The sequence below is a fragment of the Dreissena polymorpha genome, chromosome 4 (genome assembly GCF_020536995.1).
Source record: "Dreissena polymorpha isolate Duluth1 chromosome 4, UMN_Dpol_1.0, whole genome shotgun sequence".
Lineage (NCBI taxonomy): Eukaryota > Metazoa > Mollusca > Bivalvia > Myida > Dreissenidae > Dreissena > Dreissena polymorpha.
In genome coordinates this window covers 70687687-70705208 of record NC_068358.1, presented here as the reverse complement: position 1 = coordinate 70705208, position 17522 = coordinate 70687687, and the positions used below count along the sequence as shown (strand labels likewise).

The following is a 17522-nucleotide window of genomic DNA, read 5'->3' as shown; positions in this document are numbered from 1 at the left end:
ATTCATTTCATATCATAAACATGTCTTTTACAAGTCTAACTGACCATAATTACTGCATTGAGCATGCAAATATTGAAAATATCTCGAGCTCAACATCAGAAGCAAAAGCAAACTCCAGAAAACGTACTTACGCCGAAGTAACCTTTAGCAATTTAAATAATGCTAATAACAATAATACACACAATAATATTGGTCTTTCACATGACCATTCCTATAAACAAAATAATTATATTTGTGTTTCACACGATCATTCCTATTATAATCCGATAGATCAAACTCCGGTTCACTTCAACACTACTTCCATACAAGAAGACCATTATTTAAACGTCACAAGTACTGAACTTAAAAACTGCATGCAACCATACAGTACAAATAGCTTGAGATCAAAAGAAACGGGTTCAAATACAAAAAATCTCAAAAAAACCTACTTACGCTAAAGCCACTCGGACGATTACATGTCATTCCAAAGCAAAAACTACGAAAATGGACAAATGTGTTTCACTTCACCAGACAAATGCTAGTCAAACAGGAATTGTAACTAGCTGTGTAACAAATACCAGTAAGCAACCTATAGTAACAAACGTGACTGGGAAAAACAAGCATTTGAACCAAACACCCCCACATATGAAAATAAATAAATCAACAATTGCCAATAAAGCAATATCTTTAAATAATAATCTCACTAAAAGAAGGCCAAACAACAGAGATACTAGTGCCACATGTAATGTTTCAAGCAAAAATATAAACCCCACACATTCTCCGGTTCAACTGTACAATTTAGATTCCTTGCAAATGCCAGCAAATTCATTGTTTATAGAAGGTAAGGTTTTCAACATTTTTAATGTGCCGGGTGATGGAAATTGTTTCTTTAGCTGTATCAGTTTAGCATTACATGGTAATACATCAATGAGCACTTATTATAGAAACATGATTTGCACACATGTACTTGAAAACTGGATTTCATGGCAGCAGTCAGCCATTTGTGGGCATGAATTAGTAAATCAATCAATGGAAGAATACCGCTTAAAAATGATTACAAGATGTGGTTGGGCAACGATAAGTGAAATTAAGGCAGCATGTGATATATTACCAATAAACATAGAAATATGGTTAAAAGGCAGCATATGTAATTCTGAAACACGACAAACATCAGTTGTATACACAAGACATTCACACTCTTCACACCATAACTCTGATCTTAGTGTGACTCTTCTGCTGTGGAACAGTCACTTTACACTACTTTCAGAGAGGAAGAACACTTCAAACACATGCAACAACAGACAGTTGAATGAAAATACTATTTTCTCACATAATAAACCCCCACACACAAACACAAAAACAAATCCTCCATCAACAATTACAATAGTGCACAAAAATACAAAACAACAGAACAAAACAATTAAAAAATCCAACAAAAGTGCTTTAGCGTCAAAAGGTGTTACAAAGAAGTCAACCACTAAGGTAAACCAAAAATTAAAGAGCCCACAAAAAAACACAAATTCTACAAAAGTATTTAAACAAGCGCATGAACAAATTTGCACAGATTTTCTTAATCCCTATGAATTGGACACATTTCAGAATTGTAGGAAATTGGGTATAAAATTTGTTCATCCTATTCAAAATGAAGATAAACTACAAAGAACAAGACGGATTAAGAAAAATGCCTATGCCTTGTCTGCAGCAGTAAAAAACCTGTCATTAAATTTTAATGAAATACCACCTGCACCACCAATGTCTCTTAGTGTGCAGCATAATATTACAATGGATACCATACGTGCATTTGAGTTAAAGCAAATGTCTTACATGTTTAAGAATTGTACCACATGTAACGAATGTAGAATTGAAATGAAAATGTACAGTAATACAGTTTGTCATCGTTGTCACATTGACAAATCTGACATTAAAATGTTCTCTAAACAAAACAATATGGACCCCGGAAATGTCCCTGCAGAACTTTCCCATTTATCTTTAGTCGAACAGCAACTAATAAGCAGAATATCACCACTCATGTATATTCATATGCTTAAGCATGGTGGAATTGCTGCAAATGGCCATTGTGTTAAATTTCCACAAAATATAAATGAACCATGTCAAATTTTACCGAAACTTCCAACAGATATTCAGATAATTTGTGTCCGTAAAACTGGAAATAATGCAATACACAAAGACTTTAAAGTTAGGCGTTTTGCAGTTCAATCAGCACTGAATTGGCTTAAATCCAACAATGTGGCCTACTCAGATATAACTATTAGTCAAGATAGACTTAATCTTCTTCCTGAAAATGGGGAAATAAATCTTGAAACAATCAAAAGTAATTTTGAAAGCACAACTGATAAAGACCAAGGGCCAGCTAAAGAACAAGTATCACCTGATGAAATAAATGGCGATACTGTTTCAGCTGTTCAACTACCAGACGAATCAGTTAATATTAGAAATAACATTGAATCCATTTTACAAGAAATTACAGATCCTAAAAGTAAAGAAAAATGTTCGAGAAAAAAAACAGTAACTATTCCATGGCCAACAAGAGACAATAGTCCAGTTTCAGAGTTTACAACTCAATATTTTTTTACTCTTGCATTTCCATGTTTGTTTCCCAATTGTGTTGGTGACTTTCACATAAATCGGCCAAGAACTTGCTTTTCAATGAGTGAATGGGCAGAACATTTGATATGGTACACAGACGGTCGTTTTGCACAACACAAGTACTTTCAGTTCATAGTTCATAAAATTATTTCACGTAAAAGAGCTTTAGAACAGAGCACATACATCATGAAACAACAGATCGGTGATGAGCACATGTCCATCGATGACCTTAAGCAAAGAATTCAAAATGGTGATAGTTCTATTGCACAAAAAATCTTGTACTTTGGTGCTTCTCTTCGAGGAACTTCACAATACTGGTCCAGAAGAGCACAAGAGTTAAGAGCACTTATTCAGTACCAAATAAATGCTGGAAAAGGCCTTCCTTCATTTTTCAGCACTGCTAGCTGTGCTGAATTTTACTTTGCACCACTAAGGAGACTTTTAACTCAATACAATCTACAAACAACTGGTGAAATTGTTGATCTTAACGACAAAAAAATTCTATTTTCTATTCTTCAAAATAACAGTCACATTGTCTCACATTACTTTAATCTTCGGACACAAGAATACTTTGAAACTGTAATGAAAACTGCATTTAAGGTTGATACTTTCTGGTACAGGTATGAGTTTGCCAAATCCAGAGGCATGATTCACTTTCATGGACTATGTTGGAGATCTGACAGAGAACCACACAATCTTCTTCATGAGGCTTTGAAAAACGGTCTGGATGAAGATGTCTGTGCCAGTAAGCTCTCTGAGTGGGCACAGCAAAATTTTGCAATGACCGCAATGCATCCTGCCGGTTCTGATGCCTCTGGTAATCCAAACAAGGATCTGTGGCCTCCTCCCGAGGGAAATGCACCCGCACCACCTGAATCTAAAAATCCCCTTTTTAAATTGTTCATGGACGTAAGTCAGAGTGAATATTCTATACTAGAAGACCATTTACTTCTTACAAATAAAAATAACTTGCACCGTTGTTCATCGTACTGCCTCGTTTCAAAAAAGGGGATGAAACACAAAGTCTGTAGAATGGAGTTTGGGTCAGAAAACATGCAAGGTAAAGCTATTCGTGATAGTCCCGCAATTGTAAAGGATAAAAATGGCTCTCTTAGACTTGAAATGAAGAGAGACCACCCATTTCTGGTTCAGCATTCCCAGTACCATACTCAAGCATGGCGGGCAAATGGTGATATATCCTTAATTCTTTCAAAAAGTTCACCAGAGAATCCATCAATAAGTGATATAATTGCAACTGAGAAGTATGTTTCTGGTTATGCATGCAAAGGAAATCAGCCAACTGGAGAAGTGGTTGATCTTTTTAATGCAATGGTAAATGCCACTGATGAAACTTCTAGCACTAATGGCAAATCCCTCTGCACCAAGTTGCTAATGAACACAATAAAAAGAGACATTTCAAGTATGGAAGCAGCATATGAACTGACAGGTTTACCTTTGTTTCACAGCAGTCACCAGTTTCAGTCAGTAAGCATGTCTGGGTCCAGGGTACTTGAAAAAACTGGCAACACTTGCACAAAAAGTACACCTCTGGATAAATATTTGTCACGGCCTGAGAAAGAAAAATGCTCATGGTATCAATTTATATGCAACAAAGGCAAAGTTCCTGTGATAGCTGGTAACAGTACAAAAGCAGTATGGCCATTCAGTGAAGAATACTCAAGGACCATACTGCTTTTGCATTGGCCAGACTGGAGGAAATTAGATGATATAAGAGGAACAAACACTTGGACTGAAGTCATGAACACCTTTGTAGAGTCGGAAGCATGTCTAAACTTTATCAAAGCTGCTATTGAAAGAGCCAAACGAAATCAATCTGATGACTTTGTTCATGAACAACAATGTGAGCCAGAAGAAATCATTGTAGAACAGCCAGAATGGGTGGAGACTTTGAGACCAAATAATGAATTTATGTCAAATGATGATGAATATACTTTTGATGATGGTAGTCCAACCCATGATTGGGGACAATGTGCATACAACTATCCAGATGGTTTAGGCATAAACTTTTTGGAGTCTTTAAAAAATGAAAACCAGCCTAACAACCACATTGAATATGAAAATGTAGATTTATCTAATATGAACTCAAAACAAAAATTTGCATTTAGTATTATTATGACAACACTTCAAAACTGTAAAAACGACTTACCATATACACCTCTTCGACTAGTGGTCAGTGGAACTGCTGGCTCTGGCAAGTCGTTCCTCATTAAATGTCTTGTACAGGCAATAAGACACTTGTTCCATTCTCATGATTCTGTCCAAGTCCTTTGTCCCACAGGTAACAGTGCAAATCTTATTGGTGGACAAACAATACACAGTTTTTTAAAAATACCTACAGGAAAAGTTTCCTGTAAGGATATGTCAACTCCTGATGGATCACGTGGGGAAACATTACAAAGTAATCTAAAGAATGTTAAAGCATTACTTGTTGATGAGAGGTCCCTTATTGGATGTACAACATTGGGATGGATGGAGTTTCATTGCAAGCATGGTATAAACAATGTGACAGCTGACTGGGGTGGGCTTCCTGTTGTTGTATTTTTTGGAGATGATGTACAATTACCACCTGTTCTTGATTCACCTGTTTATCATTTCAATGGCAAAATACCAGCAGCCATGCATGGTGCTTTGGTATGGCAACAGTTTTCAGAAGTTGTTCATTTAGATACCATTGTTCGTCAAAATGAGGAACAGAAACAATTTAAAGACATTTTAATGTCACTTAGAGACTACAAACTTACTAAAGAAAATGCCACATGGCTTCAACAGTTTCAATGGAATGACATCAAACGTCGTTATACTAACAATGTGATGAAAAACATTGAACAAAATGCTCTTTTTGTTTTCCCTACTCATGCTTCTGAATACAAACATAATATGAATCAGCTTAAGACAATCAATTCTGAATTTCCTGTTGCTAAGATACCCTGTATTGATCATGGCCCACATGCTTTGAGTGCCACTGAAGACAAAGTCCATGGTTTAATGAGAGTGCTCTTTTTATGCAGAGGTGCAAAAGTCATGCTAACCTGCAATCTTAATGTTCCCTATGGTTTGTTCAATGGCTCCATTGGGACCATAGTTGACATTATATACTGTAATGGTAACAAACCACCTCTTTGTCAACCAGATGTTGTTATGGTGCATTTCCCAAGGTACACAGGACCACCTTTTATGAAAAACAACCCATGCATTGTCCCTCTTGTACCTGCAGAAAGAAAAGTGGAATGTTATTGTCATGGTTGCAAACGAAAACAATTACCTTTAAGGCTTGCCTGGGGTACAACAATTCACCGATGTCAAGGCATGACAATCGGACATGGTGAAACAAATCGCTACATAGTTATTGATCCAGGTACAAAGTCTTTTGAGTCAAAGAATCCCGGAGCTCTCTTTGTAGCACTTTCAAGGGCAAAAACAGCTGGGGGTCCAAATGAAATATCAGACTTTTTTTGGCATCCAAATGTATTGGTTAATGAAGACAGGTTATGTCACATTGTTGATACACCTCGAACTAAGGCAAGGTCAAATGAAATTAAGCGCTTGTCAAAACTTGCCAACCAAACAGGAAGTAAATTTGCTCAATTGAATATGATTAATGATGATGTTTTCCAAAAACTACTATCAACTTCTTTCAACATCCACTTCCAAGAAATACAAGGTACAGAAGAATGAATGTATTGAATACTTTTAAGTAAGTTTGGTGGGTGGCATGTCAGCTACTAACCAATTTACTGAGACGTTGATTTAATGCTTGCTAGTGTTCATGTAAAAACTAAGCCACAATATAAATTCTATAATTCAATAAAGTTATGACATTTCTCTAATTTCTTACCCGATATAAACACTGACAATTGCTGCTAATATAATTTCAGGTTAATTTGATGACATTAACCAGGAAGGTAAAATAATGTTTCTTCAAATTATAACAAACACATTGGGGACGAACTCTCCATCATTCTTTCATACACCACAAATGCTGTTTGGTTTCCATTTAATTCTTTGTTGGCATTATTGATTTCCTGCAAATAAATTTAACATGCTGGTGAAGTGAAACACAATTTATTTCATAATTACTCAAAATGAAACTTTTTTTCTAATTTGGATGCACTTGTCCTGTTTGTGTTAACACAAAGGCATTTCTTCTGTGACAATATTGTATGTATTTAAAACATATTTTATTTCCTATTGTAGATTCAGAAAACGTCATGGATCACATTATTTTTGCCACAGATTCTAGAGGGGCAAAGTTAAAACACTTTTTAATGTCCAACACAACACTTACTCTTTACACTGTACATACAATCATAATTCCGGGAGCAAAAATAGAAACATTAACACAAGCTTTTGACAACAAATTAAGAAAAATATTCTCATCATCAACATCAGTTCACCATGTATTTGTCATTGTTGCTGCAGGCATATGCAATTTAACTGAAAAAATTCACCATGCGAATGGTACAGAAATCGTCTACATTTCTGATCTTGCTAAAACATCACACATTTTTGAAGTCATAAATTCTTTTTATAAAACCTACAACAGCAGTACAGTTTCATGCAAATTAGTCCATATTCCACCTGTTTCATTGATTTCCTCATCACAGTTTAATATGTCCAAAAGAACACTGACTAAATCAATGTATACTTATGATCAAATTTCACAACAACAAATTGACTTGGAAAATGACATCAATGAAATAAATTCACTTATAAGCTCACTAAATGAACGCTTTTCAAAACATTCAGTACGTTGGGATAGAGACCTTTTAATTTGCAAAACTAAAAAACGAGGCAAAAATGGCCAGAATAAGCACAAAATAAAGAAATTTTCATACAGTTTGTTTTACGATGGTGTACATCCACAGTCTAGCTTAGCTACTAAATGGTACACATACATGTGTGAATCAGTTGTAAAAGACTTGAATCCTGCTTACGAGTCAGATAGCTCTGAAGAGCATGATACTTGGGATTTTAAGCGCTTGAAATTACAATAAGAACATTAAGAACTGGAATAAAATAAGATTAGAAAATATTTGTTGACATAGAAAGATTATCAATTTTATTTCACAAGTGATTATAGAAATTAATATTTTAACCAGTGGAGCAGCCACAAGAGACAAAATTTATTTTCTATATTTATGTACATGTGTATTTGTAAAAATGGATAATCAACTATTTGTAACTAGCGCATGCTTAGAATGTGTTAGCTCCGCAAATAATTATGGCAGAATAATCTATGGTTCATTTACTTTTTTATTAATATTTGAATGGGAAATGTTTTAATTTCAAACAAGCTATTGCCAAGCAATGATGTCCCCTACATGTATGTGTACCATTAAGTAGCTTATTTTTTTTAAATATATTTTTTGCTATGCAACCAGAATTTTTTACGTAGAAACAAAATGAAATGACGTGCATAATCTCCATATTGCCATCTGTCCATGTTTCAAGTTTCATGAAAAAAATATAAAAAACTTCCAAAGTTATCGCAGGATCCAGAAAAGTCTGACAGACGGACGGACTGACGGACAGAGCGCAAACCATAAGTCCCCACCGGTGAAACCGGTAGGGTAAAATAAACAACAAATAAGCATTACATACAAAACTTTGTGTCCCAATAGTAACAATTAAACCAGTCTGTTTTATTGACAGTAATTTTTTTTTCTCATTCTTAAAAGGACCTTACTTTGTTAATGCTTAACTTAGACATTTAATCTAATTTTTATTGGCATGATTATTTTTTGCCTTATTATGTCTAGAAATGAATACATAACATGCAGTTTGCAACTACTTCACTTGATCAGTAATTGTCTTTTCTTTCAATTTATATCCCAGATCATGATATCTATAATAATTGGATTGATCTACATTTTTTGGCTTAAAAATGCATTTCGTTTATTACACATAAACAACATTTACTTACCCAAATGATATGCAGTAAAACGATGCACGTTTGACATATCCTAAATCCCATTCTTTTTCTGGATCATACAATACCCTTGTTAATATTAAAAACAGTATAAACTTACATACTTTTTAATTTTATCAGCATATTCTTGCGTTGTTGCTTATTCGTTATTTGATATCTTTGGGTTAGTGTTGCTATTGATGTGTGTTTCGTATCATACACAAAATATTATTTAATAATATTTCAATAATTGATTGATTTGCATAACAATACTGTCTGTCTGTCTACATAGGAGAAATATCAAATGTCACATCTCTGGTGGGTGACATGTGAGTCACTAACCGGATCCAATTAAAACATAACAATCAAATAATATTCCAACAACAAACTCTAACTGTACACACATATATACTTTTCCTATGCATTATCTTATTTTTAATGATAACCAAAATACATTAAAAGTATTAATCAAGTATCAAAATTATGCCCATGCGAAATTAATGCTGGTGGGTGACATGTCAGTCACTAACCAAAACAAATAAAACACAAATACTCACCAAGACCAACATGGAAACAGGATGCTCTCAACAGTAAAAAAGTACCAGATGACTAAAACAGAACCAATCAAAGGTAGGTTCAAAACTTATTAAAAAATGTTTTTCAAAAAATTTAATAACAAGTGTTTGACTATTCTATTGTTCTTTTATAATACTTGAAAACGTCTTACTATTTATTTTTTATTGAACCAAACTTTTGTATTATCCTTAATGTTCTAATTTGTGTGTTTCCAATTTCAGCCTCACCATAGACCAGGGCTCACAACCAGTTTTCATGCGCAGCCTACAAGATAAGTTGTGAGTACAATTTTTAATGTTATTACAATCACACTGTAATTTTTAAATAGCTTTAAAATAATTAAGCTTTTGCCCGTAAATTAGGTAGCACCTATAATCATATTATATTATTTGTTTTCAAAAAGTGGTTATTGTCTTAACTTTGTGTGCTTGTTAATGCATGTTTTTATGATTAAGAACGCACAATGACTGTATTGTTGGCTGTGCGGCTGAATATTATTAAAAAAGAAAAATCTATACTATTTTTATTTAAACAATTAATCTGCTAAAACTGCCTGTGCAAGCCATGTTTTATGATTAAGCATGCACTATGACTGTAATGTTGGCTGTGCGACTGAATATTATGAAACAATGAATTATCTATACTTTTTTTATTTAAACAATTAATCTGCTAAAACTGCCATAGTAAGCTAAATATTATTAAAAAAATGAAATATTTATACTATTTTCATTTGAACAATTAATCTGCTAAAATTGCCTGTGTAAGCCATGTTTTATGATTAAGCACGCACTATGACTATAATTTTGGCTGTGCGACTGAATATTATGAAACAATGAATTATCTATACTTTTTTTATTTAAACAATTAATCTGCTAAAACTGCCATAGTAAGCTTCTTTTTTTACATATGCTCGACAAAGTTTAAGCTGCATGGAATGGTACTTGATTTATTGATGCTGCTTTATTTGTTGTTTTTATGTGTAGGGGGCTATGCCAATTCTACTTAACGATGAACGATACGGTATTTTAGTATAAAATTGATCAGTTAAGATACGAATGATATTTTCAGCACATGGAAGTTGACAAAATTATCTAATTATTTCAAAGAAGCAGTCGTTCCTTACTAGTTTTAAAATTTTAATACAAGTATTTATAATATGAGTGCATGGATGTTGTTGACTTCATAAAAAATAAACACCTGTTTGTCAATTTAGGCTCATTTTATCCAAAACTATTGTATTCTAGAAATTAATTGAAAAATTCATTATTTTATTGAAAAAAAAACACAACACACCATCATATCGCCGACTTATTTAGTCTAATCAGGACAAATATAATAACACAAAATTGTAGTAATTATAGTAATAAATATTTAATTTGAAAAAAAAACAACATCATATCGCCGACTTAATTCGTCTAATCAAGACAAAATTAATAACAAAACACTGGTTTTTTGCTTCTCACTATAACAATTGTATTTTTGATGTATACTTAAAGATGCTTTTATTTAGGATATATATATTTAGCTGTATATGGGTATGTTTTTGTGTATGTGACGGTGTATGCCAGTATTTATATAGATGTTAATAAATAAAAAATAACTCGAAAAATATCCCATACAGTTACCTACTAGCTTATGATCTAAGACATTACGTGTTTATTTAGGATATAGATAGAGATTATATGGGAATGTTTTTGTGGGTGATTGTGTATGTCAGTATTTATTTATATAATCTAAATATATATAAGTATATGTAAATAACTTGAAAACATGCTTTTAATCTAAGACATTATGCTTTATAAGTATTTAAATGTCATTATGCGTAAGAATCGGGTGCTTTTGTCTCATTCTCAATATCAAATATGTTCTGCATTGGATGTTATAAGATGAATCACTACATATACAATAATATGTTCAAAACATTTACGTTGTAAAAGTCACCTCTTTAACACATATATGTAAAAAATCTGTTGTAAAATCATGTATTTTGTTTAAACAAACTGATTTGTTTGCTTGTAATCACGATCATTTGTTTTACCTTGCTACCCATTTGTTTTTTTTGTTCTTGTTTATTTGTTTCTTTGTTCTTAATTTGCTGAGTTGCTTTCCTCTTAAAATGCAGAATTTTAGAGTTGAAAATGATGTCGATGTATACTGTATACCAATTAAATGTTTAATAATGTATTTGTTAAAGCACATGTTCCACCAACCTATATTAAATGTATAATCTTACATTAATATCATACAACTGTACGGGCCTAAATAATAATAAACGTAGAGATGTTTTTGATTTTTCAAAAGGGGAAACAAGCACATTTTTACGGTCTCCAAGACTGTCACTTTACTCCTGATTTGAAAAATGAAATCTTCTCAGAATGGGACGGGGAATGTTATATTAGTTTTGGGAAATCAAACTATAGAAGAAATTGTGTCATGTTTAGAAAAAACCTATCAATCGCAGTAAATAAAATTAAAAATGATTATTCAGGTAACTACATTTTACTTGATTTAACATATATGACCAGTTGGTTTACCTAATGTTCATTATATGGACCTAATAAAGACACGCCCATTTTTTTTCATATAAAAAGTTAACAGAATTTCAAAATGATGAATTCATTATATGCGCAGACTTTAACTGTGTATTAGATGTTAACTTGGACTATCAAAAGTGTTCATCGATTAATAATAATAAAAATGCAAGAAAAATATTACAAGATATTATTAGAGATACCAATATAATTGATACTTTTAGATATATAAACGGCACTACCCAACAATATACATGGAGAAGATTAACACCGTTACAACAGGCTAGACTTGATTTTTTTCCTTACTTCAAATTGTCTGTCATCTAAAATAAGAAAATCCACGATTGATTCATGTTATAAATCAGATCACTCCATTATTTACCTAGAAATAAGTTTTGAAGATATAGCACATGGAATAGGGCTATGGAAATTCAACAATACATTGTTAAAGAATTTAGACTATTTAAACTGCATTAATACTTTGATTGAAAATGTTTAACAACAATATTGCATTCCCATTTACAACTTTGAAAAAATTGAACATATTGACAATAATACTATACAATTTGTCATCAACGACCGTTATTCCTAGAAACATTACTGATGTTAAATCAGAGGAAAAACTATTTCATTCTCGTCATATAAAAGTAAACTAAACAAAAACCGCAAATCTAATTACTTTTAATTAAAAATTACTAAATGAAACAAATAAAGACCAACTAATAGAACTACAACACGAACTAAAAAATATAAGGGAAATAAACTTAAAGGGTATTTTATTCGTTCTAGAGCTAAATGCATAGAAGATGGCGAAAAACCGTCAAAATGATTTTGCTCGCTGGAATCAAGCTATTATGTAAACAAGTCGATACCTTTCATTGAATTAGAAAATGGTGTTAAATTGCAGGATCAAAATGAAATTATAAATGAAGCTGTCTCATTTTATAAAACATTGTACAAAAAGAAAGACAATGAAATTAATTATGACATAAACGCCGATTTATCTAATGTTGATGTACCAAAGTTGAATAAATTTCAATCTGACACATTAGAAGGAATGCTTAATATTGAGTAAGTATCCATAACTCTTAAAAACATGAAATCTGACAAAATTGTTTCAAGTATTTTGGAAAAAGTTATGTCATTTTGTTGTAAGAAGTCTTAATTATGCTTTTATTACAAACTCCTTATCCATAACACAAAAACATGGAGATATAACTTCCATGCCAAAAGAAAACAAGCCCAAGTGTCATCTGAAAAAATTACGACCATTAACTTTATTAAATGTTGTTTACAAACTAGCATCAGGATCCATAGCAAATAGATTAAAAACTGTACTTGATATTTTAATCTCCAAAGATCAAACTGGCTTTATTTAAGGACGATTTATTGGTGAAAACACAAGGTTACTTTATGACATCCTGAAATACGCTGAAGATAATAATTTACCTGGTTTACTAATGACAATCGATTTTGAAAAAGCGTTCGATACCTTGTCTTTCCAATTCATAGAAACCACCTTTAATTTTTTAAATTTCGGACCAATGTTTCAAAAATGGATATTCATGTTCTTGCATAACACTATGGCCTCAATACAAATAAATGGATTCTTGTCGAACACCTTCTGTATAGAAAGGGGCTGTCGTCAAGGAGACCCAATAAGTGCTTACATTTTTATTTTATGCGCAGAAATTCTTTCTATTAAAATTAGGGAAAGCAAAAACATAAGAGGAATAAAAATAAAAGACATAGAATATAAAATATCTCAATTTGCTGACGATACATCTCTACTACTTGACGGATCAGAATCATGCCGAACTTGTACCTTTGACATGCTTCATGAATTTTCAAGGTACTCAGGACTAACTATTAACTATAACAAAACTAATTTAATTTGGATAGGCTCAATGAAGTATAGTACTAGATCAATTAAAACTAAATATAAACTGACATGGGGAGCTACTACTTTTAAAATTCTTGGAATAACCTTTGATGTTAACTTAGAAAACATGGTAAAAACAAATTTTGAACATAAAATTGAAAGTATTAGAAGAGCTATAAGTCATTGGAATCGCAGAAATATAACACCACTTGGAAAAATAACAATTGTTAAATCATCAAACTTTTACCTTTACTTAAGCATTTATTTATATCTCTACCAACACCAAAAATAGAAACAATGAAACATTTAAATTAAATCTTTTACGCCTTTATTTGGGCAGGACCAAGCAAAATAAAAGCCACTGTTGTTGTTAAAGAGCACACTGATTGATATATGTTCATTTGAGAAATACATGAAACTAACATGGCTAAAGAGATTAGTGTCAAGCGAAGGAAATTGTTACACACTTGTTAAATCGATAATATACTTTAAAACAATTGTTAACACTGGTAAATTGTACACCGAGAAAGTATGTCTACAGCTAAAAAATAAATTTTGGCTTGATGTATTAAAAGCATATATATTGTATATTGAAAAGCTGCCAATAATAAAAAGTGATGATATTCTGGACATGCCACTATTTTATAATCATAATTTTAAACTGAACAACAGTCATATTTATATGAACAGTTTATATGAAAGAGGTTTTCGTTTTGTAAGAGACATAGTGATAGAAAGTGATTGTTTTATTTCCAAAGAATCTCTGGAATTACTTATAGGAACACATGTTAATTTCCTATTATACCAAGGATTAACCAGCATTATAAGAAGATACATTGGAAATTGTCATAACATGTCAAATTTAAACAATAAAACCAAGGGCCTATACTACCGACTTATATAAAGAAAGTAGTAACCAGTCCTAAAGAAGACAAACATATTTATAAAATATAAATTTAAAAAAGTGATATTCCAACTTGTCAAACATAATGGAATTCAGAATTTGTAAATATATATTGGAAAAAGGTATAAACACTGGTGTTCAATATAACTAGGGATACATATATTAGATGGTTGCAGTGTAGAATTATTCACAGACTCTTAAGAACAAAATCTATTTTGTTCAAGATGAAAATTGTTGCCAATAATCTATGTATATTATGTAATAATGAAATAGAAAACATAACAAACATGTTCTGGTACTGCCGCTTTACCCAAGACATTGTTAAATTTGCTGTTGAAATCATCAAGAGAAGTAGACCTAACTTACTTACTCAGCTGACATGTCAGGATCTAATACTTGGGATTTCAAATTCCAAACTGACTGATTTTAACATTGTATGCCTTGAAATTAAACGGTACATTTTTGAAAATTTGGACGTGTAAATAGCATGAAATAAACATTTAAAATATACACAAACTACAATAAAAACAGAAGAAGAATCGAAAACCTGGTCATTTGTCAAAACTTTTTCAGACATCCCCTGCAACTACCTTATTAATCATAACACCTAATATATGTATAGTTCATCACATCTGCATTTTGTTAAATCTGCACTTTTAATTTAATACAAATAATGCAACTCAGCAATTAAATAACTCATCTTTCATATGTGCATATTATTTTATAAAAAGAAAAAAATATACACACATCCATGTGTTACTCTTCTTTTATGACATGTGACTTTACTTTTATAAGTAAACCAATATTGTCATTTTTACTTTTATAAGTAAACCAATAGTGTTGTTTTTTTGTTTTTTTTTGTTGCTAAAAATGAAAGACAAATATATGTTTATAGTTAAACAGGAATGGGATATGATCGAAACTATGTTAATATCCATTAAGTTGAATCTTCAATCTATGAAGTTTATTCAGTATTTTCTTTTCTTTCCTTTTTCCGAATTTGAATTTGAAACATGTGTTGTATGTAAAATTTTGATTACTACTCCCATGGCTAAACAAACCCTACATGCACGTGTTTATTATTTGCTATGTATGTTGCACGATTGTACATAAATTGTATATTAATGTATAATGTGTTTTTATTATTATTTTAAGAAACCTTAATTTATTTTTAATGAGAATTCAATACTGCTCCAGCAGCTGGAGTTTCACTTCTTTATATTGCATTGCACAACAGTTTGATGTGTGCTGCGTGGATGCAGTAGCGTGTATCCCCGTACATACCTTCGATGTTGTTATATTTTCAGCCTTCAGAGGCTGGTGGCGGTATTGTGTTTTTATTATTATTTTAAGAAACCTTAATTGTTTTTAATGAGAATTCAATACTGCTCTAGCAGCTGGAGTTTCACATCTTTATATTGCATTGCACAACAGTTTGATGTGTGCTGCGTGGATGAAGTAGCGTGTATCACCGTACATATCTTCGATGTTGTTATATTTTCAGCCTTCAGAGGCTGGTGGCGGTATTGTGTTTTTATTATTATTTTAAGAAACCTTAATTGTTTTTAATGAGAATTCAATACTGCTCCAGCAGCTGGAGTTTCACTTCTTTATATTGCATTGCACAACAGTTTGATGTGTGCTGCGTGGATGCAGTAGCGTGTATCCCCGTACATACCTTCGATGTTGTTATATTTTCAGCCTTCAGAGGCTGGTGGCGGTATTGTGTTTTTATTATTATTTACAGAAACCTTAATTGTTTTTAATGAGAATTCAATACTGCTCCAGCAGCTGGAGTTTCATTTCTTTATATTGCATTGCACAACAGTTTGATGTGTGCTGCGTGGATTAAGTAGCGTGTATCCCCGTACATATCTTCGATGTTATTATATTTTCAGCCTTCAGAGGCTGGTGGCGGTATTGTGTTTTTATTATTATTTTAAGAAACCTTAATTGTTTTTAATGAGAATTCAATACTGCTCCAGCAGCTGGAGTTTCACTTCTTTATATTGCATTGCACAACAGCTTGATGTGTGCTGCGTGGATGCAGTAGCGTGTATCCCCGTACATATCTTCGATGTTGTTATATTTTCAGCCTTCAGAGGTTGGTGGCGGTATTGTGTTTTTATTATTATTTAAAGAAACCTTAATTGTTTTTAATGAGAATTCAATACTGCTCCAGCAGCTGGAGTTTCACTTCTTTATATTGCATTGCACAACAGTTTGATGTGTGCTGCGTGGATGCAGTAGCGTGTATCCCCGTACATATCTTCGATGTTGTTATATTTTCAGCCTTCAGAGGCTGGTGGCGGTATTGTGTTTTTATTATTATTTTAAGAAACCTTAATTGTTTTTAATGAGAATTCAATACTGCTCCAGCAGCTGGAGTTTCACTTCTTTATATTGCATTGCACAACAGTTTGATGTGTGCTGCGTGGATGCAGTAGCGTGTATCCCCGTACATATCTTCGATGTTGTTATATTTTCAGCCTTCAGAGGCTGGTGGCGGTATTGTGTTTTTATTATTATTTTAAGAAACCTTAATTGTTTTTAATGAGAATTCAATACTGCTCCAGCAGCTGGAGTTTCACTTCTTTATATTGCATTGCACAACAGTTTGATGTGTGCTGCGTGGATGCAGTAGCGTGTATCCCCGTACATATCTTCGATGTTGTTATATTTTCAGCCTTCAGAGGCTGGTGGCGGTATTGTGTTTTTATTATTATTTTAAGAAACCTTAATTGTTTTTAATGATAATTCAATACTGCTCCAGCAGCTGGAGTTTCACTTCTTTATATTGCATTGCACAACAGTTTGATCTGTGCTGCATGGATGCAGTAGCGTGTATCCCCGTACATATCTTCAATGTTGTTATATTTTCAGCCTTCAGAGGCTGGTGGCGGTATTGTGTTTTTATTATTATTTTAAGAAACCTTAATTGTTTTTAATGAGAATTCAATACTGCTCCAGCAGCTGGAGTTTCACTTCTTTATATTGCATTGCACAACAGTTTGATGTGTGCTGCGTGGATGCAGAAGCGTGTATCCCCGTACATATCTTCGATGTTGTTATATTTTCAGCCTTCAGAGGCTGGTGGCGGTATTGTGTTTTTAT

At 32.5% G+C, this 17522-nt stretch overlaps 1 long non-coding RNA gene across 1 annotated transcript; it reads right to left on the bottom strand.

Moving 5' to 3' along the window:
• Positions 1-2059: 2059 nt before the first annotated feature.
• Positions 2060-6337, bottom strand: LOC127878080 (uncharacterized). The gene is made up of 4 exons (XR_008048732.1): positions 5637-6337; positions 4754-4899; positions 4040-4156; positions 2060-3463 (listed from the first exon to the last, which is right to left on the bottom strand). It is a non-coding gene; the product is annotated as an uncharacterized LOC127878080 (long non-coding RNA).
• Between the last annotated feature and the right edge of the window lie 11185 nt (positions 6338-17522).